We start from the raw sequence: 25,098 nt of genomic DNA on the forward strand, positions 1-25,098 counted from the left end.
CTATGAAGTGTCAAAATACAGCATTTGCCACCACAGTCCCTGAACCCCACCTGATACTGCTCATCAAAGCTGCATTTTCATGTTTAACAAGTAGCAACCAAATAACAGGGCATGACAGAAATTGCTACTGGCAGAAAATGGCAGGATATTACCAATAAACAGATTTAATGCACAGGTGGGTCGAGCCACTCATGATACTCATAGCAATCAGGCAGTGGTAATTGAGAAAACCATGTTCAAATTCCAGCGTTGAATTTTGTGTCTGGCCAAAGATGAATGAGTTTGATTTCTGGAAGAGGAGGGGAATACAAGAGTGTTTCAAATCAGTGATTTCATCCATCATCCAGGCAAGCACATTGTCACCTGGCTGCTCCTATGCTGGGATAATGGAGCCGGTAGCCTGGGGTTAGAGGGCAAGGAAACCAAGCAGCTGGGATTCTTTTCTAGGGAAGGGGGTATTGACAAAGTGATTGGAAAAGGTGTCTCTGGAGGTGACTCTTGTCAGGCATGAAGGAAAGTTATTCCTTCAAGGAAGATGTTATGTGTCATCCAGGCAAGTGGACCACCATGGAGAGAGGTATCCAGTACTTCAGGGAACTAGCTGTGCTAGAGGTGATTTATGATGACTTGAACAATGAGCAGTTATCCAAAGATCCAGACTAAGTGAAGTCCACGCGACCCATGTGGTGGAAGTTTGTGCAGAGCAAATCATCATCATATGTCAGCTCGTTGGCAGTAATGACCTGGAAGGACAGCAAGGAACAAACAGTGGATGAGTTGGTGGGTCAGCTCTGGCAATTAAAAAAGAGAATCTCCCTCCCTACGGGCCTGCATCTCAGCTGTGGAGAAACAGCCAGACTTTCAAAAACTGGGATACTCATTTAGCAAAAGGTGATGCGAAAGTATGGGGAAGTCCGATGTGTACCTCATGAGGATTTGATTTTGGTGAGAATAGTCAATAAATAAACTGTATAATGTTAATTGCTAAGTAACCCTGTCACTGTCTGTTATTACTACTATAGTTGTTCTGTGTTATATCAAGGATATTACAGTCCGAACTAATGAAGGATGGACTTTGATGAAACCTAGTCAAATGCAGCAGTGATGGGACTGGACCTGGCTTCAACAACTGGCACCCAGCAATTTCATCAAGATCAATATCTTCAGCCTGCAGACCGTGGGCACAGGCTGCACCAGATACACCAACCATGAGCTCCAGATGCAGCATGTGACCGTCCAACACCACAAGTCATCTCTCCTGCCCTGAAAGACTTATGACAGATGGAGCCCAAAAGCCATGGATTAAATGAACTCAATAGACAGTTTAGAGGGATGATCCATAAACTAAGGGAACGATATCTGTATCTATGTTTTACAGACAGGAGAAGTGGTGGTGATCATCTGGAAAATGGGGGACCTGGGTATGACATAGATGGTATAGAATAAGAGGTGGATAATGTCCTGGGTTTGGCCAGGACAGGGTTAATTTTCACAAGAAGCCAGGACGGGACACAGCCGGGTGGGCTGACCCAAACTGGCCAAACAGAGCAGGGTATTCCATACCATGTGCCGTCATGCTGGGTTCCGGTGGGGGGGGAGCTGGGCTGGTGAAAGTCAGTCGCGGCTTGGAAGCATGCACGGCACTGGGCGGTGAGAGCTGCTCTGTGCATTTCACTGTTTGTTTTGTATATTCTCCTTATCAATATTGTTGTTGTTAGTCTTCCTTTTGTTTGCTGATCTGTTAAACTGCCCTTATCCCGACCCACGGGTTCTGCCTTTTTCTTCCCACTCTGCTCCCCACCCCAGAGGGAGGAGGGGTGATAGAGCGACCTTGTGGCACTTTGTTGCCAGGCACGGACAAATCAGAACAATGAGTTACTTCATACGACTGGTTCCTATTCCTTACTGGTCCTTCTAATTGTACCTGCAGATCTGTTAAAGTCTCCTGAAACTTTCCTACCTCTTCTGATGGCAATCCTGACTGTAGATACTCAGAGTGCCAGTACACAGGCCACAGTTCAATAAGAAAAGGTGTTCAATACCAGTTCTGGCTAGGAGTGCCCACCTCCGATCCTTCATCACTGCTGGCTCCTTCCTGCCCTGGCTTTGAACTGTGCTGTGCTAACACAGGTGTTGGTGCAGCTGTCCGCCCAGGCCAAGGAATGAAATGGGATAAAAAAATAAAGGTGAGGAGATGGCTTTTTTTTTAATCGAAATCAGTTCTCTGATCTAATTTGATGTACTTCACAGCCTCACAGAAGCAGTTTTCAGGGATTTAGCAATAGAAGATACGGTCAGGGAAACAAACTGCTGAAACTGTCATTGCAGTACCAGGGAACTGTATTCTCATTTTGTGTTTTAACCAGCTGACAGCTTGGCAACAGAGAAGGAGTGACAGGAGATACAGATGGACAACTTACTACGTCCCAGTATATTGCCAGTTTGGTTAATTTCCACTAAAAATGCCTATTTTATTTTCTCACCTCTTACCATGCTAAGCCATCCTAAGCTTTCTAAGTCACCTAAGTGTCAGATGGATTTAAAATGAAATTACAGTATTCTGTACATGCTTAACCCCTTATTTAGGTAACACAGCTAACAAACACCCCGTACACACTTTATTGAGTAAAATGAAGGCTACACTAAAATAAAATTAATCTTAGATACCATCCACTAATTCATCGTAAATACACAAAGCAAAGTATTTGCCAACTTCTAATCAATTTACCATTACTCTAATGATCTCAGAGAACATCTCGCTCCCAGTAATACAATACTTCATGGAAGAAATGTGCTTTCTCACATGAACAGTCTGAAAGGTCCATTCTCCGGGGCTCAGCATATTTGGCTGCCTTTCTGTAAATGCTGGCATTAGTGTTTTGGTAGCGCTCAAAGCAAGGCAGATTGTAACTCTGTGGATAAGCTTTAATTAACTTTCAAAGTTGCAGCAATGTGTCCTGGCATGAGGCAATGAAATGACTTGGGCACACAGGCTGAAGACCTGCAAGAAGGAGTTTCTTGAGCAAGGTATTAGTATTTTCAGAGTAGATCGAAAAGGAAGGCTTTGAGTGCAACTGTCTGCCTGACCTCTCCTTGTGGTTTTAAATGATTGACATCACTAACCCTCTGTTTCAGAAAGAGAAGTTTTTTTAAGTCATCCCTAAAATTGGGATTTTAGGTCGTCTCTAACCTTCTGAATGTATATGGGTAATAAGAATCTCTATATAGGCAATAATCATTTATATTCCAGTCTATTTTTACATGTAGATATAATGGAATAGAATTTACTGACATTATACCATCAGCTAACCTACATCACTATCAAGTGTAACACGTCTCATTCATTGTAAAGCCCCAGAAAATCTTTTTTAGTCACAAAATAGTTGCTAACTGGCATCTGTGTGAGTACTAAGTCATCAAAAATGTATTTGTTATCACTTTTATTGTTGTTGTGTGTGTTAATAGAATATAAATGGAAACTGAAGAAATCTTTCTGGTTTGTTTTCACTCAACAATGCCATATGTAGTTCATAAAACCTCTATTTTAACTTTGCTGTAAATATTTCTGCCCCACTTATTACTCCGGTAATATTAGTAACAAGTATTATGCAATCTTAATGGTAAGTGTGCTACACAATCTGACTTGTGCACCTGTCACAGTATAGGCAACAGGGAGCCACAGGGAGCCAGAGGTTCCTGGCTGCTTACAGCAGCATTTATGTTCTGGCCAATAAAAATTTAGCCATCGGTGTATTTAAAAACAGGATCTAAAGAGGCATCATTAAAATTAGAAATTTTAACATGGGCATTCCAAACAAACAAAATCATTCATTTTGAAAGTCACATCTTGCTTCCACATGACCTTAAGGAATACCATCTAGCAGTGAGATAAAGAAATACCATATAATTTTTATACTACTCATACACCTGCACTTTTTTTTTTTCTGTCACAACAATTAGAGAAAAGAAATTCCTCTAGCAAAGTTTGGCGCTGCAGACATTTGGCCTTTAGAGTGATTAGGTTATTCTATTTGAGTAACGGTCCTTGAAAACAGAATATTGTGTACTACCGAGGGCCAAATCTTCAGATGGCATAACCTGGCATAACTCCATTGATTCAGTAATACGGATCATAAAGCCTCTGAGCAAAAGATGTATCATTTTATGCTTGGAATGTGCCACTCACATTGTGGGTGTTACTGTAATTCAGCTGGATAAAAACTGCTAATAGCTGAAAACCAAGTCTTTCCAGGAAAACGTGAAGCCAGCTTTTAAGTAAAGAAGAGTCCAAATAGTAACTCATTGGAAAAATTAAAAATCTTATGGAATATTATGACAACAATTTCTGGCAAGTTCAACACTGCGATTTTCCTATGAAATTTTTCCACTCCATGATAGTGTTCACTGGTAATAGAACACCATAAATCCCTTTTCATTACCAAGTAAAGTTTGATTTTAATCCATGTTTTCTGAGGTGAGCTATCTGTTAGTGCAGACATTTCCATATGACAGAAGATACTCATGAGGAATCATGCATTGGGCTACCAAAAACGAGAGGATCTGGAGCACGAGTACAACAAGGGGAACTTTATTAACGGTACGTACAATGCAACAAGGATAGATTTTGACCTTCTGAAAGTTAAAAAAAAGGGAAAAAGAAGGAAAGAAGATGAATACAAAAAGTCAGCACTGCAAGAAGACAATCCAGAAGCCTAAATCTGTTAATGAAAACTAAGTAATTGTTCATCTAATTCAAAACTGAGCAAGCTGTAAATTGATCCTGCAATAGGGAACTGATCAAGTGATTAAAAAAGGCAGGAGGGAGAAATGTTTCACAATTGTGACTTCCTCATTTTCCCATTTCAAAGAATAACAGGAGAATTTGAAACTGAAACCACAGGAACAAAAACTACTATATGCTCTCTAAGCATATTATGTTCTGACTGCCTGCTCTCATTAACCAGCTTGTCACCAGAAAATGTTTCTTATAAAATTTTGCAAGTAATAAATTAATATTATAGTAATGTTTCTCTGTTTCTCTTCATATAAAAAATGTGTATCCAGACTGGCATTTTGTTTACTACACTTTGCACTTTCAAACTTTTTCAGCTATTTTCATTATGAAACTCTTGTATTGATGTTTATGTTGTTAATTCAATTTTTGTACCACCAACACCCTCTTTGTGAACCCAGATGATTACACTTTTTTGTGCAAAAAAATTTCTGCTACCAGACTGTGGTCATCTTGGAGTTGTTAATGTAAGTTTCACACAGGAAAGTCAGATGGAGACACGATAGGAGAGCATTTGGTAGCAACAGAATTCAGAGTTTACTACTACAATTTCAGTTCATACAGGGGAAAATGGACTATCTTGCTAGAGCTAGCAATGTTTATTGTACCAGTACTTTGAGATTAGTCATATTAATGATGTGTAACACATTTTTCAACTCTCCACAAGAAAGGCTGGCAAAATAACAAATGAGAATGGAGACAAGGGAAAGTCTCACACAAAGCCAGAACAGAGCTGAACGAACTAAAGAAAGAATTTGAACAAAATTCAGCAGCGAAGGTATGTGGTGTCAAAACTGAGACAAGACTACAAATGTATTTGTTATGGCTTCATGCTTTACTCTGAAATACTAATGCTGACAAATTTGAAAGAGTACTTCAGTGTCCATTTCAAAACAGTATTCTCATTCATCGTATTACTCTTCTGTTCACATAGCAAAATCAGTTACACCTTTTAAAGGTTACTACCCCCCTTACTTCCATGGTACTTCCATAACAGATGAAATGTTTTAGGATTAAGAAAGGGAACACTAACAGCAATTTCAGGAGGCATTACATGCTGTAAAAGAAAATGTGATTCCTAAGGAAGAGGAGGAGAGAAACATAAAGAACTTTTTTTGCAATTTCAGGAATCAGCATTCTCCTTTGAAAACAGACACTGTGGCAAACTTAGAGACAATCCTTCTGTCTGTGATCTGTCCAGAAGTACCTGTTCTCTTTCCCAGTGACTTCTTTAAATACAGTTCCTGCTTAATAAATTTATAGCACCTAAACAACCTTAACTTTGCTTTAGACAACATCTATACAATAAAAAGTCTGGATGATAGCAGGTGTGGAAATGCATGGAAATGATTTTTTTCTCTCGATTTGTTTAAAAATTTCTTAAATCTTTTCCATCATTCCTAAACCCTATCATATATCTACAGAGTAAGATCAAGAATGTTTAAACATCTTAACAGATAGCTTTCAGATCTGTATTATGAATGCTCAGGTTCAGGAGTGTTAGAGTTTGAGTTGGTTCCAATATTCACAAAATTATTTACACCATTAACATAACTGTGTAACTGCAATCAAAGCTAGAAAATTGCTTTTTAAAAAGACATGGCAATAGTCAACAAAAAATTCCTGAAGGCATATTACGAGACAATATTTCTCATGATATGAAGATGTATAAAATCAGGAAAATATATAAAAAATTGTTGAGATGAACAGATATTGGGCTATTTTACCCTGCTTTGGGAAAGGACATATTACAAGTAGCTCTTTATGGAAATATCAAGCCAGATAATTCTTTATTTGATCCTGAAAAAAAGAAGGAAAAATAACAAAGAACTTCTGAAAATCTCGTTGTATTAGTAACAAAAAAAATAGGGGAAAAGATCAAAACATTCTTTACATCAGAAAAGTATGCTATTTTAGCAAGTTTGATTTTACAGGATATTCAAAAACTTCAGATCAATCGCACAAAAATTAATCTTTTTAAACTAGTAGATTTCTCAAACAATAACTTCAGTGCTTTTAATTCCTGCCTAATTACTAAGCTTATAAATTATCAGTCACTCACTCTGTCTTATTATTTTCAGAAGACTATAGTAAATTTTTCTGATTCCTCTAAGATAAGCAGCAGAATCTCGATTTAAACTGGGGTCTGTATGCAAATTTCATATTTTGTAATCATAGAAACTTAGAAGGTTGGAAGGGACCTTTAGAGGTCGTCTAGTCCAACCCCTCTGCAGCGAGCGGGCACATCTTCAACTCAACCAGGTTGCTCAGAGCCCCCTCCAACCTGGCCTTGAATGTTTCCAGGGATGGGGCCTCCACTACTTCTCTGGGTAACCTGTGCCAGTGTTTCACCACCCTTATGGTAAAATATTTCTTCCTTCTATCTAGTCTAAATCTACCCTCCCTTAGTTTAAAGCCACTAGTCCTTGTCGTATTACAACAAGCCCTGCCGAAAATATTTTCCCCATCTTTCCTATAGGCCCCCTTCTAGTACTGAAAGATCACACTAAGGTCTCCCCACAGCCATCTTTTCTCCATGATGGACAGCCGCAACTCTCTCAGCCTTTCCTCATAGGAGAGGTGCTCCAGCCCTCGGATCATCTTTGTGACCTTCCTCTGGACCTGCTCCAGCAGGTCCATGTCCTTCTTTGTGCTGGGGGCTCCAGAGCTGGACACTGAACTCCAGATGGGGTCTCATCAGAGTGGAGTAGAGGAGCAGAATCACCTCCCTTGACCTGTTGGCCACGCTTCTCTTGATGCAGCCCAGGATAGGGTTGGCCTTCTGGGCTGCGAGCACACATTGCTGGGTCATGTCCAGTATTTCATCCACCACTAACCTCAAGTCCTTCTCAGAAGGGCTGCTCTCAGTCCCTTCATCCCCCAGCCTATATTGATAGCAGGGGTTGCCCTGACCCAGATGCAGGACCTTGCACTAGGCCTTGTTGAACCTCATGAAGTTCACACGGGCTCATTTTTTGAGGTAGTCCAGGTCTGTCTGGATGGCATCCCGTCCTTCTGGTGTGTCATCTGCACCACTCAGCTTGGTGTCATCTGCAAACTTGCTGAGGGTGCACTCGATCTGTGTTGAAGTTTGACTTCTACTTTGTATGATGCTTTATAGCACCAAGGCCAAACAAAAGATCCTAATCCAAGGAACTCAAAATGCTTTACTAAAGTAGGGAAGTAAAACATCATCATTCACATTTCACAGAAAGGCAGTCACTGTCAGAGAGAGATTTAAAATCGATAGCCTGAGGTCAGAAGTCAAGTCACTTGCACAATCCTTTTTTGAAATTGCAATCAAATTCCCCATTATTGTCATTCGAATGAGCAAATACACTTAGCATATTTTAGGGGCAAAGTATGTCTTAAAATGTTAGAGACGTTATTTGCAATACACCTGAAAAATGACAGTAAGTCTTGAAACTACTGAATAAATTGTTCTTACAGGAGTGTCACACTAAGGTCTGATCTGGACCAATGCTTTTCTTGTGGATTTAAATACAAAGACATTTGTACCGATGTTCTTATAACCACATGCCACAGAACAAGCAGTTCACTATTTCACAATCTGTCTGTTGTAAGGATTCTGCTCAAATTTTCAAGAGTTCCCAGCAGAAGTTCTCTGTTGTAGACTTCTATAGGTGCATGGGATTCTCAGACTTCATGAAAACAGAACAACATTTCCTTCTGCTGCCTTTGTCTTCCAGACCTTCCAGCACTGCATATTTCTTAGGTACCACATTTACAAGTTCTAAAGGTCCTCTGTTGATTCTGCACTTGACTTTTTAAAAAAATGGACTTGTAAATGAAGATGGCAACTTTGAGTCGCTACATCTGTCTCTGTGAAAAAAACAACATATATCCTTCTCTTGTCTGTGAAAGTTTATTCTGTATGAAGGTAGCAGCCAAGAAACCAGTCATTTTTCATGCATTGCAAGAGATCTTCTTACCACTGTTATGTACATACTATTGATTTGTTATCTTTGGCCATCTGTTTGTGGGTGAAATACTGTAGGCATATTTCATTTTCTTTTGACTTCGCTTAAACAGCTTACCAAAATCTTCTCTTTTTTCCTGTATAAATACTCTATGTACTTTTCATCCTGTTGCAAAAATGCTGCATAATAATAATCCAAGACATTAGCGTTGTCCTCAGTGAAGTATCATCTGTGGATTTCTTTAGGATCTGAAGCACTGAACGGATGATTCTAAGTACTTCTTTCACTCTAGAGACTTTATTTTTCCGCTTTTACAATTAAATGGAAAGTATGGTTTCACATACTCTAACTCTATGTTCCTCTAAAATCCTCTAAACAATGCCAATAATTCTGAACCAGTTAATACCTTTAAACAGCAGATAAAGATTTCTCAAAAAAACCCCACATTAAACAAGGACAATATAAAATCTACATTCCACTTCAATTTCAGCTAGAAGAAGACCTGCTATACTAACACATTGGAAGCAATATTGTGTATAAATCCTTTAATAGCAGCTGCTTTGAACATAGTGGCTGAACTGAAGTGCCCTGTGATTTAAATCCAAGTTGTACACAAGGTAATCCTCAAACAACTGAATCCTATTTAACTTCTCAAAACATCTGAATTTGAATGTAAGAAAAGCAAGTGGTTCTAAAACCCCACTTTTAAATACACTTTTAACCTTAATCTCTTTTTATGACTGTTTCTTGAAGTATACCTCCTGTACATCCACTCCAATTATATGTTCATGTATATACATATATTTAAAAACATAATGTATGCAGCTCACTAAGAACAGATTTGAATGAGAATTTTCTGTAGTTCTAAGACTACCACTACTATCATCAATGCCTGATCACAGCTTGGACAGCAATGTGCTGTATCTATACTCTATGTTTTTTTCAGTTGGTAAGCAGGAAATGTTTATTTGGTATTCTTCTTTTCCTTTCCCAATACAAAAAAAAAATTACACAAAAAAGGCAAACACAAACAAGTAAATCCCATTCCCCACCAAGCCCAAACCAAGGCATTTCAAAATTCATATGAGAGAAAACAGAATAGCCATACAACTACAAACAATTTATGGTAAGTCTTATACTAGTGTTATATCAACACTTAGGCCTACTGTTGTGGTACTCATTAACAAACAAGTGCTGGGTTGGTGGACAAAATCTGTGAGTGAAAGACAGAAGTTCTGATTGAGATGACTTCTCTCTGGACTGATGTGAGGAGAAATTTAATCTCTATATTAATCCATCACCACTTCAAATCTGAGATGGTGCAGCTCCACTGTATGCATTGCTTGAGCTGTGTTCTTGAGGAACACAGCTCAGGATGCTTAATTTTAGTTACTAGCTTTCTGCCAGTGGCTACTTTTTTCCCATCAACCTCAGGCCATGACTGGGTGAGATGCCCACACCCTTCAGCCTACCTCACATCATGTCAGGAAAGGACCCAGTGAAGCTTCCAACTCTAAATCAGAGAATTCATTAATTTTATAGTTTATGACACTCAGAGGCGTTGACTCTTATCCCTGAAGCCTGCAATCATGAGGAATCAAAAAACAGTATTTCTCCAGCTTCTTAATTCTCTTCACTTTCCTTAAAACTGTTACCCATGGCAGAGTTGGTAAAAAGGACCATTTTTGTGTCTCAGTGATTCCAGTTCAAAGCCCAGTGTCTTTATGAAGTCACATGGAAAAGCAGCAAAAGTAGAGGCAAAGGTCCACTTCTGTCAGGTTTGCCGCAAGTTTACTACACAAGGTAGGTAACTTCCACAAAGGACGAGAATAAAAGGTTGGAAATGATATCTTCTAAGAGGCTGCAGCAAGATTCACCAGGACCTATCCATCAGAGATCTCAGCGCCTCTTGTAGCTAACATCTATGCTTAGTATCTCAATACATTTTACAGAGCACTCACTACTACAAAAAATGGAAACAGTTTATAAAAGTTGCATTACTTCGTTTAACAGTAACAAACTAAACTCATTTCAGTTTTCCATCTCTTCAGCTACTTTTCAGTCTGTTCAGTGGTACTCCTAAGTACTCCTACTCAGTGGTCTTTCTCCTTAAGTAGGAATAAAAGCAGTCATTAACCCCCTGTTTCGTTTTCAAGGACTGCAATTCTTAAGTTTCTTTAAAAAGATTTGTTGATATTGATAACTTTGCAGTGTGATGACAAACTGCTGTTGTACCATTTTTATTTGTATCATTCTGATATCTATTCAAGCACTAAGAAAATCTGTTGTGCACCTTGCAAGGTTATTTCTATGGAACAACTTTTTAAATAAAATCAATAGATAATGTGACCTGAAGGTACAGTGAACTGCTTACACTGCCTATGAATTGCTAGTACAAGTCTCCCCTAGGCTCATAAACTTCCTGTCGCCTGTCTGATAGGCTTCAACACAAATTTGAATGATTCAACTGGACACACTGGGACAAGTGAACCTAAAAGAAAACAGCAAAAATCGGATCTCGAACATGATCAGAATTCTGATGTTTTTCAAGTATAGGAGCCATCGAAACAGCCAAAATTAAAGTGATATTCAGTACGAGAGCATAGTGTACTTCTATGTGTGATTTTAAAATGTTTCAGAAGATATCTTCTCTTCTGACAGCTCCTATTTTTAATTCAGTCACTCAATTTATTTTCATGAGACAGAAACTTTGTTCCCCTTTCTTCTTTATGCCAGGAAATTAAATTATGCCATGGCATGTGGGGACACATGGGTTGGCATAAGCATGCTCGGCGGGGCTAAACTTCTCAGGAACACAGAAAGGAAGACCTGGAATTCATCTTATATAAGTAGAAAAATAATATTTCTATATTCCGATGACAGCACTGATCCACACAACCCTGTGTAATTTTTTGCCACTTAAAATTGTACACATAATACTACTATTCTCTAATATATCTATGCTAGCACAACTGCTAACATGAATTTAGTTAAGCTTTGCAAAGGTAGCCTGTAACAATACAGCTTATACATCTTCCTGTATGGGATATTGCAATGTAAATTTGTTAAATGACTGTATATGTGTATCCCAGTTGGGCAGGATACAGACATGCAGATGTGCAGACCTCTCAAACTATACCCGTTATGGGTAAAGTGGTAATATTTGGCGGCAAAGAAACCCTTAGGCTAGGGCAACAAAAAACATTTTGGATACTACAGCTGTCTGTTAGGGTGATGTTTCTATACCGATAATGCTTACAATGTACCTGATGCTATACCAGTAACAAGTGTATTAACAAGAGTATGTCGTTTTCTGGTCTGGCATAAGCAATGTTGAGGTAACACAGCTTTTTTTCCTTTTTTTTTTCTCTTAATGTTAGCTTTATCAGCTAAATATTACCCTCTTTTCCTAATACACCCTAGGTATCACAAACAGATAAGGACTAATTATTTTAATGCAAAACATAAAAAATTAAAAAACATGAATTTGAAAAAATTACAGAGAATAGGGGTAGCATGACTTTCACATCTTCTTTCTCTCTATTTCCTTGCCTTTAATCGGCTATGAAGCAAATTGTGTTTGATATTGGTGGAGGGCTGGGGGGAGAGAAAATCGAAATAACTCCTTGTGAAAATGGTTACTGGATAAGGATTTGTATTTTCTTGCTTGTCCTTAATGCTATGCTTACACCTGGACAAGAACATCACTAAATACAATACACTTTTTGTCACATATATTGCATAGCTATAAGAAAGTAGTAAAAGGAAAAAGAGAGGAATGAAAAGTTATTAACTAAGTTTAGGAACTTCTAATTAATATAGTGATTGTTTATCATCATCACTGAGCTGATCAATATCACAATCAATATTCTCATTTCCAACTTTATGGGTACTTAAGGGGAACAAGGCATCACACATTTTTAAAAAAAAAACCCCTTCCATATATAAATTGTGTTTAGCACAGAAGGCAAATAATAAATGCTTATCTGACCAACTTTTCTAATGTTTACCTAAAGAAAACTAGCTTCCATCAGTTAGACTAATTCAACATTAGAAACAAAACCTATCTTCCAGTCCTGCAGAATAAGGAAAAAGAAAAGGAAGCTTGCAGCTTGAAGAGCTGTATTTTCCTAACCAGAATAACTGTTTCCTCCAATTTTTATTTGAAAGCTCCCTCAAACAGTTAACTCATACATTCCAGGAAAAATTAATTTGAGGATTTTTTCAGATGACCATTTAGCAAATTCCACAGACTGACTAGTAAAAGACTGAAGCAGTATCTGAAAATTAATCCCCACATGACAATGAGACAAAAGATGCCAAAGCAGCAGTAGCAGATAACAAAGTAGTGGCCCTCTCTTCTTCTTCTCTGGAGACTGACAGTTATTGCATTGACAGTCATTATCATCATCCTTATCATCTTATATTTCTATATGCAATACAGTTTCAGTTTTCTAGAAAAAAATTGAAGAAAACATTAACAAACTTGACCAAAATTATTTTGTATTTTGAACTTTTTGCATCCATGGAGAAACTATTTTTGACATGAGTCTGCTTTACAAAGAACAGAGAAAGTTCTGTAACACAATTGTTTATTTGTATACTTTAATATTCACTGTTATCATGACGTACATTTGCAAAAAGAACAGTTAGAACTTAACCTTCTGCTTCTGGAAATCCAAATTCCTATCATGTGAGGCAAAACAAAGTCTTCAGCTATTTTAGTACAAGGCATATGTTGCACAACTCTGATTCAATTGCGGGGATTGTTATATGCTGGTCAATCTACTACAATACTCCACCACTCTTCTCCTTGACTCATAGACATCTAGACTAATAAAAAAAGAAACTACATTTGAAAGAAGAAAGCCATTCCTTGAAAGGTCAAGAGTGTATTACATAGAGCACAGATCATAAAGCAACACAACACCATGCTTGTTCTTTCAACAGTATTAGAAACAATTCATTTGTTTTCTTGTTATAAAGAAAATATTGCAGACATACCAGAACAATTTTTATGGCATATTATGTTTTGCTATGTGAGTGTGGCATAGCAAGAGGATATGCAGTTATCTCCCCCATATATCCATACGGACATTTGAGTTATTCTGTCACAAAATAATGATAAAATGTGCAACTTGTGTTAAACTTCTGATAAGTTCCTAGCTTGTTCTGAAGCATACTTTTATAGGAACACACACATAGATAAAAATTAGGAACTTTACATTGATCTAGAATAGACTGATAAAACATACTTTGGTTATTATCTGTTGCTGAAAAATTACTTAGTAATTATGCCAAATCCAATATTTTCTCCTGAAAACAAATATTGGGAAGGGTTAGAATAGTTTATTTAATTTTGTTTCAATTAAAATTCAAGTTTTATAGCAAGTACTGAGGCAATATTCAGGTGACAGCCTTCTCTAACTTGCATGTCTTTCCCATTCCCTTTTCTGCCCCCACGTTATGCGAGTACTGTGGCTAGGATACTCATGTAAGTCTTAGTCTTGCTCTTCTTTGGCCTTTGTAATTATGATATAGAAGGTAATCTTTTACTTGTCCAAAGACTGTCTTAAATGTTCAAGATAGCAGGCCTTCCCTTAAAGAAATTCCATTTTGTAAAGGAAAGCTTATAAATATACTAAAGCAAAAACTGGAAGGAACAAGGTATGCAACCAAGTAATTAAACGGCAGATGACAACAATCAGTCCTAACACTTGGTTGACGTGACAGTCATCTACCTTCCCTCACTAATCTAATTTTACACTTGTATTAAAATGCCCAGAAGAAGTTTGCAGAATTTTTTTCAAAAATACTGAGAAGTATTGACTTCATACAGACCCAGTTTGTCTTCAGGTTGGCTTCCAAACTGAGAAAAGATCAGTTATTATACCCCTAACATAAAACCATGCTAGTCCTTACGGCAGAAGTATCCAGTTGCCCAGCTCAAGAGTCAAAAGCATAGTAACCACAAGGTGTGAAGAAAACTTGAAGAACAAGGAGGTGAGAGGAATATGAAAAGGCATGAAAACTTCTCCCTAAAAATATATAGAGATTCACTCCATTCCTTTCAAGAAAAGAAAAAGATGTGAACCTGTAATAAAAACAAGAATTAATACTGATTATAACAAAGCGAGAAGACTGGAAGTTTCTGTTCTCCCTCATTTACAATTCAGGAATGCCTTCTGATAAAATGAACACCAGTTGAAAACTTGCAATATGAGCTGCTTTTTTTGGTTCCAGATAGAATGTGTTGCTGAAGGATATTGTTCTGCACATTTGGAAAAGCTGTATATTGAACAGCAACAATTAGTTACAACAAATCATTCTAGAAGTCTTTCAACTTTGTATTGAGAGGTTAAATACTAGATCCCAAGTTCTGCTACTTGTTCACTGATTTGTATTTCTAGTTTCAAGTAGAAACACAAGAGAAGAAAGGCCCACAACAACCAATCTTGGAAGCCACAGCCTAAAACAAGCATTCTTAAATTTAATAATAATTGAAGTTATATAAAGATTATGGTGTGAAACTAAGTACTGCACATTATAATCTTTTTGGTTCTTCTCTGAAGCTTCTAATGATGGTTATATCCAGAAACAGATTATTAAACCAGACAGATCAAGGTATGAACCAGTAGGACTTTGAAATAAGTTAAGAGATTAATCTTTCAACCACCTTATTATCTCACTCCATATGTTGTACTGGCTTTGCAAATGCACAGCTAGACAATCTATACGCACAGATAACTGTATCTTTGGATCATGGACACACACGAATAGCTCTCAATAGCTCTTTTAATAGCTTGTAAACAACAGGTATTACAAAGTGTGACAAAAGCAAACTAGATTCCATAAGAAATATTGCTGAATATTAATAACTAGGCACGGAATGAAAAAAATGCTAAATATGCTCTTGCAGCGCTCCTGACTTTGAATGGCAAACTGTAGCTCTAGTCAGTAGAACACGCATACATATATCTTAAAAGCAGTATCATTGATATGTTCTGACAGACTGGACTTAATATACTGGAATGTTAACTTGTTTGTTTGTGTGTTTCCTTGTGTTCATTGGAACAGAATGTGAAGCTTCATCCTGCTGAGAATCATGAGCCTTCTTTATCCCTAAGCAGAGGAGAAAATCAGTGGTCTTTCTTTTCTAATTGCTAGACCTTCTGTCATCTGTGTGGCAACAAAGAAGTTACTCCCTGCAGATATACTCCCTTTGTATCATAATCAGCTGTCTTTTTGTTTCTAGCTGTTGCTGAGTCAGAACCAAACAGTGGTGTACATTTTTAGGTGTCATCATTTGGTAGTTAGACGAATGCAGGATGGAAATGAAAGAGTTATTAAAATATACAGTGGTTGTGGTTTTCAGGCTTTACTGCTGAAGCCTAACAAAGTACGTTATTCATCGTCCGGTTCATGCTTTCAAGATATTCTTTGCATTCTTATCAACCAAAAATTTGCTTTCCCATTAAATGAACTCTGAGATTCTGGTGCACAATTAGTCTGATTTTAAGAAACAATTTTTTTCTTCCTACTGTGTATTTCCTTCTGTTCATGCCCTGCTGGTATTTTTCAGGAACGCTTTCTTCCATTGTTTTGTCAATGTTGCTTATAGTATTGCTTGTATAAGTCTACTCTTCTGCATTTGTTTGCAAAGGCAGCTAATTTTCCATACCAGTCTCAGTTCTATCATGTAAGCCCTGATTCAACAGAGGTTACAGCCTTATGCTTTTAGACTGAAGACTACAGATAGTCTGTTTCTCATGTGCTCAGACTGTGCTGACCTGGAGTCAGTGCTCAGAACATACAGTGGAATGAAGTAGTTCGAAGGGAGATATCACTGCACTATCAATCGCACAATCAGCGTACTCTGAGGCTTGCCTATGCTGGAAAGGTATCTCACTATAATGCATTTGGTGCAGTCAATACAACATAACCTACATTGCTTGTTACTCTCTCATACCTAGGTTCCTGACAGCACTCTGCTTCACTCAGTATCTCTGTTGTACCTGAAGACCACTGTGCCGCCCACGAGCTTCTGCACAGCAAATGACTCTCCTCATGTAGATGAAAACAGATCTTTATACGGATAAAGTTATTACTATAAAAGATGTGGAATAAATTATTCTGGCACATTTATACAGAGGTTCTCCCATGTTCCCACAAGTGGGTCGTGCCAGTATAATGAGCACCGATTCAAAAAGGACACTAGCTCCTATTCTGGCACTCCTCGACAAGTCCGACAAAGACACTGTGAAGGAACAATCAAAGTTGCACTCTCTCTTGCTTATGAAAATTCACACTTGCTGCCACTTTTTAATTCATCTGCCTCATTGAGACTGTCCATTCATTACTAAATCTACATCACACTTGTTTTTGTCTTGAAAAACAGCTTTGGGATTTAATTTATACTTTACTTGTTGCCACTTGCCAGTTGCTCACAAAATAGGTTTTGCTCTGACCTTATTGAAAATCTTTAAAGCCACTTATTATGTTATGTATCACACTATTTATAAAACATCTGTCCTACATTTGACTGAAAGACCAAGGAAATTACTTGAAGTTTTGTTCATTCAAAACTAATCTTCTAACTCAAAGCCTGTCAGTATGGTACATCCCCTGATAGTATTGTTTGTATGCTGTTTGGCAAAATTATCATAATACTTTTTGAGGCCAAACAAAGGAAATATCTTGAACATCATGTCTTCAAGTGTCTAGTAAAACAAATGCTATCCTTTCAGTCTCTGTAGAGTATTACCCAACACTCATCTGTGCTATAACTAAATGCCATCTATGTTAGACTGGACATATTTTTGATACTTTAGAATCAGCCTAGAGAATCAATGCTATTTATTTTTTATCTTCCTGACAGAACATTTTATTTGATTTTCCTGCATAGCATACAGTATCCAAATCTTGCCTCTGCAATAAAAACATACTCTACTTATTCACCTACTCTCTGTAATATTACATAGGCATTCATGCATAGAAAATTAAATATTTTCATCTTCACTCAGTCTGAGAATATGTTCCCTTATGAATTAGAATATTTATTACATTTTCACCCAAAACACATAGGGTAGCATTTTATTCACTATTCCAGTATTCTGTGTTTAACATGACAGCAGTCAGTCTTCTTATGTGTACCACTTTCATCAGGCCTTTTATCTACACAGAACAGCAGCAGAGTATCTGCATTTCATATGCTTTGTTAGTTTCATAAAACGTAGTGAAATCAGCTATATTCTAATTCAGTTTAGTACTTTAGGAAACTAACCCATACGCTGCTGTTCCCCTCTACTTGGTCCATTCCGTCGGATGAATATCAGCACATTTACAGATTTCTGCAGAGGTGAAGGTAGGTGGTAACAGCTGCAGAGAAAAAGAGGAGAAAAAACTGGAGGCTTCTCCCAAGATTTGCTTGTTTTTTAGCTCTCAGTGCTTCTGCTGCCTGATTGCTATAGAGACTAGTCATCAGCCTAAGAAGGAGCTGTTATTAGCATCTGTGGGCAGGCAGAAGCAGAAGGGAGAAAAGCATCTCTAGCTAAAATGAAGATTTCTGTTCCAAAGGGAGGAAGGATGAAAAGACTGGTGATGGTAGCAACAAAATCAAGAAAAAAAGGAGGACAAAAAGCTGAGGGAAAAGAGTGAATTTGAAAAAGTGGTGCACATGGAGAGCCAGATGGCAAATCCTGATGCTCCTTCAGGCTTAATGGGATGGGGGAATGTCGTAGTCTGTCTATTAGCATTTGCTAATGCAGTACATGCTCTCTGCCACACGAAGCGGTCTCACAAACATGCAGGCTCTGAACAACGCCACATCTTTATTTTGCCATGTTCCCAAAAGAACCACTTTCTACATAAGCTGCTCAAGAGTTAATATTTATGGGTTATTTTGCAAAAAAATAATAAGGGTCCAAAATTCAGAATCAGTAAAACTAAATTTACAGTAATTAAGGACTAAATTTTCTGAAAATCTGCACAACTGCTGTACTGTAAGCTGCCTGATGTTTGAAACAGTTTTAATCATTGCTATTTTACACTGCCTATACATTACGAATTGCATAGGGTGAATGGAACATAGTGATAACCAGATTCATAGCTGGATGTCCTAGATGATATCATATGCCAGCTAGAATGTTAGCTTTAGAAATATTTCATTATTTCTTTTAGTGAATAAAAAAAAAAAGAAAAAATCAAACCAACCCCAATTGCTTACTAAATCTTCTGACTTTCTAACGTACAATTCATAGTCACTTTTCCTATGTTCATGTGGTGAATATAGAGTGGTAGGGAATTCATCGGTGATGAAACACAAACACTTGGGGAATAATAAATAAATACATATTCCAGCAAAAGCTCAAAGATAGCAGTACACAAAAGTATGGTTGCTATAATTCAAAGCCGAAATGTTCATAGATTTTCATACAGTAGTACAAAACGGGGGGGGTGGGGAAGGAGTTGTATTTTTTTCTATTTCTGTAGCTTTCATCTGAAATCAAACGTATGAAATTTTGAGGATGACAGTTTGCATTTGTTTGTAGTTTTTCAGACACCCTGGGAGAATTTCCACCCTACGGAAGATAGTAGGGTTTCTGTGGCTACAAAAACATATAACATGAGGCATTCAGTTAAAGAAAACAGAATACAAATCTGGTTATGCTTCATTGCTTTGTGGTACAATCTAGAGTAAGAAGCCAGTGGTTTTGCAAAGCATTTAATATTTTAAGATTTCTGTTGATTTAAATTAAAACACCAATAGCGCTTTTATGATTTGAAGTTTTGTACCTTGTAAGTAACATTTCCCAAGATGTCCACCCAAAAGATATTTCTTTTATGTTTTTGATTCGTAAGTGGTGAGGAGGATCCATCAATCCAGGAATTCACATATTCGTGGTTCTGTAAAGAGGTAAAGGTTTTTTTAACCACATCTCAAAGGCTCTCGAAGAGTTAGTAAAAAATGAAGTCAGAAACATATATGTCTGTACTGAACACAGAGATAATGTTAGCAGAAAACAATACAGGTGCATGTTTGCAGACTGTTTGTGATGAAGAATAGCTCTGAATTATTGATTATGTCCGCTCACATTTCTCTTAAATGGTACATCCAAGTCATAATAAGAAAGATGTCTGATACATTACAGGAAATATTATCCATGAATAGTGTTTTTCTATTACCTGAACTAAAACCAGTAGTATCGTAACTTTTATTTATGGCATTTCAGGAACATTTTCTTATTTAATTTGTATTTCATGTTAACTAGATTTAAGTGCATTTTCAAAGAACACTTTATCTTCTAATAAATTAACCAGCAAATCTTCAGCAGGTAATGGGAATTTAATATTACACAGAGATTTTGTAAAGCACACTCTTTTGTGATCATAATATTGAAAGTCCTATTTATCTGAGGAATTCTTTACCTTACAAGTGTGTAAAGAGGACAGCATTGTTAGGTAAAACATTTTTTTCCTGAAATATTTGGTCTAGTTCTAAAAACTTTTCTTTGGTCTAGTTCTAAAAACCTAATGGCAAGAATATGTCTGATTCCATTCAAATCAAGTTTGGAAATGATTAGAAAATTCAATTCACTTTGAACTGCCCTGTAATAAGAAACAATTCAATCTGCTCTATCTTCTACTGTTTCCTTTCTTAATGTTGACAAATTTCGAATTAGTTGGGTTTTGTCCTTCTTAGACAACATGCTGCTTTATAAATTTACTCTCTGATATTAAAGAATTTCAAGATTTCCAGGGGCATCAATATGTTTGAGTGACACCTTGGTACAGGTAATGAGTTCTGTATTCACGGCAGCTAAGATCATTACAGGGTACACTGCATTAGGTTATAGTGTAAAAGCAAGATCAGATGCAATGTGTGACATTCAGGATTTTTATTTATATATACACACACATACAAATATATATATAAACTTTCCTCTTTTTTCACTTTCCTTATAGCAAGCATCAGAAGTAAGACTACAAGAGCTGTCAGATGTAGCTAAAATTTTGTACTTAAAATAATTAGAAATATTAATACCTGAGGCTTCTTCAACAACAGAGACTCAGTCCCACCTTCTATATCTAATAGTATTTGATTTGCAAAATGCACCAAGTTTTGTATTTACTGGTAGCTGAAGCTGTGGAATATGTGAAAGTTAATGGTGCTTTAGAGCCTATTATTAGCATTTTCAAATTTTTATAAAGCAGCAATCTTAGATTTTTTTGAATATATATACCATACATGTGACGTATCTAGTACTATGCACCAGATATTTCAACATTTGTGGATTTATTTACCTTTTTAAGATAGAGGGCTCTATCATCTCACCCACATATTACAGGCCAGAGAATCTTACTCAGAAAACTTCATGAAAACACAGACCTCCTGTCTGAGCTAATGAAAATATTACAAAAAGATGTCCATGGTGGAAATGTTAAAAGTACTTAACTCTTACATTTCTATGGATTGATTGCTTATTCACAGTGTATAAGTTATACATCAACAGACCTTTAAAAATGCATGAAGAGAGCATTTCAGAAGAGGAGCCATCTAAGCCAGAAGATGAAAAGAACACCTCCTCAGCTAGACAGTAGAAAGTACAGCAAACAGGACAAAAGAACTTGGGTGCTTTTTCTTTCTAGGTGTCTAGGAAGCACCAGCCATGATTCATGGCTGCTTCCACAGGTCACGAAGAGAGCAAGTCCTTTTCAAAGTCAGAGCAGGGCTGAAGGCTGACCAAACCAAAGGAGAACTCTGCGTTCTGATTTGAGAGTGTGGAGGAGTGTTGCTCTCGCTCCTGGATAAGTGCTCCTACCATAAGGTAAAGCTCAGGTTGCTTTTCCTCTAGCACAATAAATATTTATTATTCTGTGTTAAGACAGGCTCAAAGTTTCTAATTTTTGCATTTAGATACTCAGAAACCAGATATGCTACTTTAGTCCTTTTCTCTTCTCCATTCCCTTTTCTCGTTTTGTTTGAAAACTGCAAATTGATGACAAATCTGATGTATTACTAGGTAAACTGTTCTAATAATTTATTTCCTAAAGTATTAAGAACTTGAGCTTTCTCAGTAGCTTGAATTCGCTTTGCCTCCATATGCTGACTTTACTTTTGGGAAAGACATACAAACTAGAATTTCTTCTTGTGGGAAATGATAATGCAACCTTTGTTTTAGAAATGACAGGTAAGAAATTTGAACATATATATCACAGTGCATCTGCTAAAAACTCATGCTCCCACATCAGCTTATAGAAGATGCAGCACAGTGTCAGAATAAAGCGTTGGAATTTGACTGTATGAATTCTGTTAAAATTTTCACAGAAATTTTCATTTGTATGGCAACAGGGAAAAATGAAATAAATTTGCATTTCAGCACAAAAAAAATCGATGTTATTATTATTCCTCACATCTATTGTTTTACATGATTGTTATATTCTAGATGATCTACCTTATTTTAATATACACATAATTTAATTCAAAAACAACTGTTAAATGAAGCAATGGATAAGCAAAATATAATGAGACTGTATCTAGCACAGTTACACAGCTTTTCCCAAGTGATTACCATAATTATAGATTATGTCCTAAAAACTCGGGACTGATTCTTCTGAAATCAGTGCACGCAGCCATTCCTTCTGTTCAAAGGGGACTTTAAAACAAGACAAATTTTGGAAATGCTAGAAATAAACAGTAAAGAGAGGCAGATACTCACAGCTATACAACATCAATTACACTCCAGAAAGGGATGCCGGCTCAGATAGCATGAAGCAGGAAGGCACAATGGTGGGGACAGTGCCAGGTAACAACAGGCGTTCTGCCACCCTGAACAATGTGCTACCTAACAAAAATATGTCCTTTACTGTGCCATCCAGACAAAGAGAAGCCTTTCCCTTCCTCTTTTCTTCATTAAATACATAAGCTAGTACATCGCAGTCCTCACAGAACACAAAGTACCAAAAGTCTGATTTTCTTACATCTTGCATTTCTTGGCACCTCCATAAAATGCTGCCGTCTCCATTCAGAGCATTTCTTGCTACTTTGTGGAGGTGTCGACACAAGATAAGAAGTAGTCAAAAAGAGGCCTGTAATACCCAATCCTGCAAGGTTAATGATGTTAAAGGAAACTTGTTCTTTCATATTCCCTAAATTTGAGAGTTAACTAAGCTACCTGAATATTGCAACAGAGAGCTTTATTACTAAATCTTATTTAAGCCAGTTTTTCTATCCCAATTATAATTAGGAATAACAGTTAGACAGAGTAGCTGAGATGAATTCCAGTGGCACTGGTCTTGTAACCAGGGTGATAAAATCAGTTGACCATAAACATGAACAGTGCTGCTATGTTCCTGGTACAGCCCTACCCGCCTGGACATTAGGTCTGGGAACAAAGGGTCTAGTCTCTAGGTAAACCATTAATGTTAAACAATAGTAGTGAAGGGGATTTTTAATACAAACAGCATTGCTCCATAGTTACAGGTGCATTTATGGTACCTATCTATTGTGTAAATTAACTGAAGCAGAGAGTCTTGCATCTCCATACAAAGGGGTTAGTTTCTGATAGGGGCTAGATGTCGCCTAGAACCGGTCAAGACGACCCTGCTGTGTGGATGGGAGCCAGAAGAGAACTGAGTTTGCGCAGAAACAAAAGTCAATCAACAAACACTGTGATGAAGAGGATGAGCCTTCATCTTGGGACCCCTGACGACCACCACTAGGAGGCACTGAGCAAGCACAGCTGGGAGGAGTATATGGAAATGACTTCTTGGAACTGATTTTAATATGAAAGGGATAAGTTATGTAACCTAATAAATATGTATATTTTGATCTATATAAACTGCACGGAAAAATATGAGGTATGCACGTTCGGTGGAATTATCCCCTGTGCATCCAGCGCTGCAATAAAGAATGCCTGCCTTTTAACACTACATTGGTGTTACGAGGTTTTATTCCCGGATTTTCGGTGACAGTCTTCTTTGTTTTCTACTAATTTATTGTGTGAATTTCATAAATTTTAGCAGTCAGGGAAGTGAAAAGCTACCCCCATTGGCCAAAACCAAGAACAGTTCAGGCGTGCTAAATCAGGTTCTCCGAACAGCTGTGCCAGTGTTCCTCTGTCCAAAACTGCTGGTCAAGTCTTGGGTCTTTCCTGAACAGGTTGCCAGCTGCATGAAGTAATGCCAGATTGTATGGAATACAAACAGACATCTACTTGGATTTATATTTAGACCAGCAAACATGATGCTTTTGTGTCCCATGGTCAGGTTTAAGTCTAGGCCTCCAAAACTGTATCTTACTGTATTGATCAACTGTGCCATCTAGCTCTCTTTTAAGGTAATCCTATTATGTAGTGAATAGTGATGAGAGATTTTAGCACTGCTGAATTTGTGTTAAATAATCCCTCTAAGCAGTTGGATACTAAATGAAAATATTTCTGCTGTACCTGGGCCAAGTCTGAAAACATCATAGTATTTTTCTACACTTTTAATACAGATTAATTCAACATGACTACTTTACCTAATTTTTACTAGGCAAATATTCATGCAAGAGGCTAAATATTCTGCACTTTCAATAAAATCTTCTAAATAATTTCACTTGGGTTTCAAAAAAATTAATAAAACTCAGAAGTACACTTCTGTTAATTGTGGATGTCAAGGAGAAACAGGTTTATCCCAAATTTTATAAACTGGAAAGCCTTTCCTTTAGATTCTTATCACTTAACGGTCATTTAAACACCAGGCTTCCACTAACAATCCATTGGGTGTGGCACTGGAACAAAGATTTATCACCAAAACTGGTTCAGCTGTCAGCTGACATTACCACCTGGAGGAAGAAATAAAACCAAACCAATAAAATAACCTCCCAGTTTACTTAACAGGTAACACTTCAAAGGGCCTTGAAACCAATTCAACAAACCAATCAAAACAGAAAGGAGAAAATTACAGCATTAGCATGAAAATACTGCAACTTCAAGACACACAATTATGGTAATTTAGGGAATAAAAGAACTTCAGATTCCTTCTGAGACAAGGATTCAGAGTTGAATCCTTTACACAGCCAGGAGACTCGCACTTGATAAGCAGTTGTTACTCGAGGCTCTAGATTAGGTGTTCTCTCAAGAAGTGTTTATTGATTGAAAAAGAAAAAGGAAAAAATATTAATGGCAAAACATACTTTATTTAATGAGGTAAAGAATGACTCAGAATGGAATGACCAGTCTCTGAGAGATGGATTCTGTGCAAAATTACTGTTTTAGCCAAAGAAGTACAAATGGAAGGACCATGCACTCTTCACAAGAAGGAAGACAAAAACACTGCTGAAAGATAGCTGCTAGGAGGTGGGAATGTGCATGGAAAGCTACT

At 37.3% G+C, this 25,098-nt stretch overlaps 1 long non-coding RNA gene across 1 annotated transcript; it reads right to left on the reverse strand.

Annotated features, from left to right (window-relative positions):
* Window positions 1–206: 206 nt before the first annotated feature.
* On the reverse strand, window positions 207–22,754 carry LOC142358796 (uncharacterized). Its single transcript, XR_012761859.1, has 4 exons — window positions 22,452–22,754; window positions 19,528–19,638; window positions 18,017–18,111; window positions 207–743 (listed from the first exon to the last, which is right to left on the reverse strand). It is a non-coding gene; the product is annotated as an uncharacterized LOC142358796 (long non-coding RNA).
* Between the last annotated feature and the right edge of the window lie 2,344 nt (window positions 22,755–25,098).

Source organism: Opisthocomus hoazin, chromosome 1 (assembly GCF_030867145.1).
Source record: "Opisthocomus hoazin isolate bOpiHoa1 chromosome 1, bOpiHoa1.hap1, whole genome shotgun sequence".
Classification (NCBI taxonomy): domain Eukaryota; kingdom Metazoa; phylum Chordata; class Aves; order Opisthocomiformes; family Opisthocomidae; genus Opisthocomus; species Opisthocomus hoazin.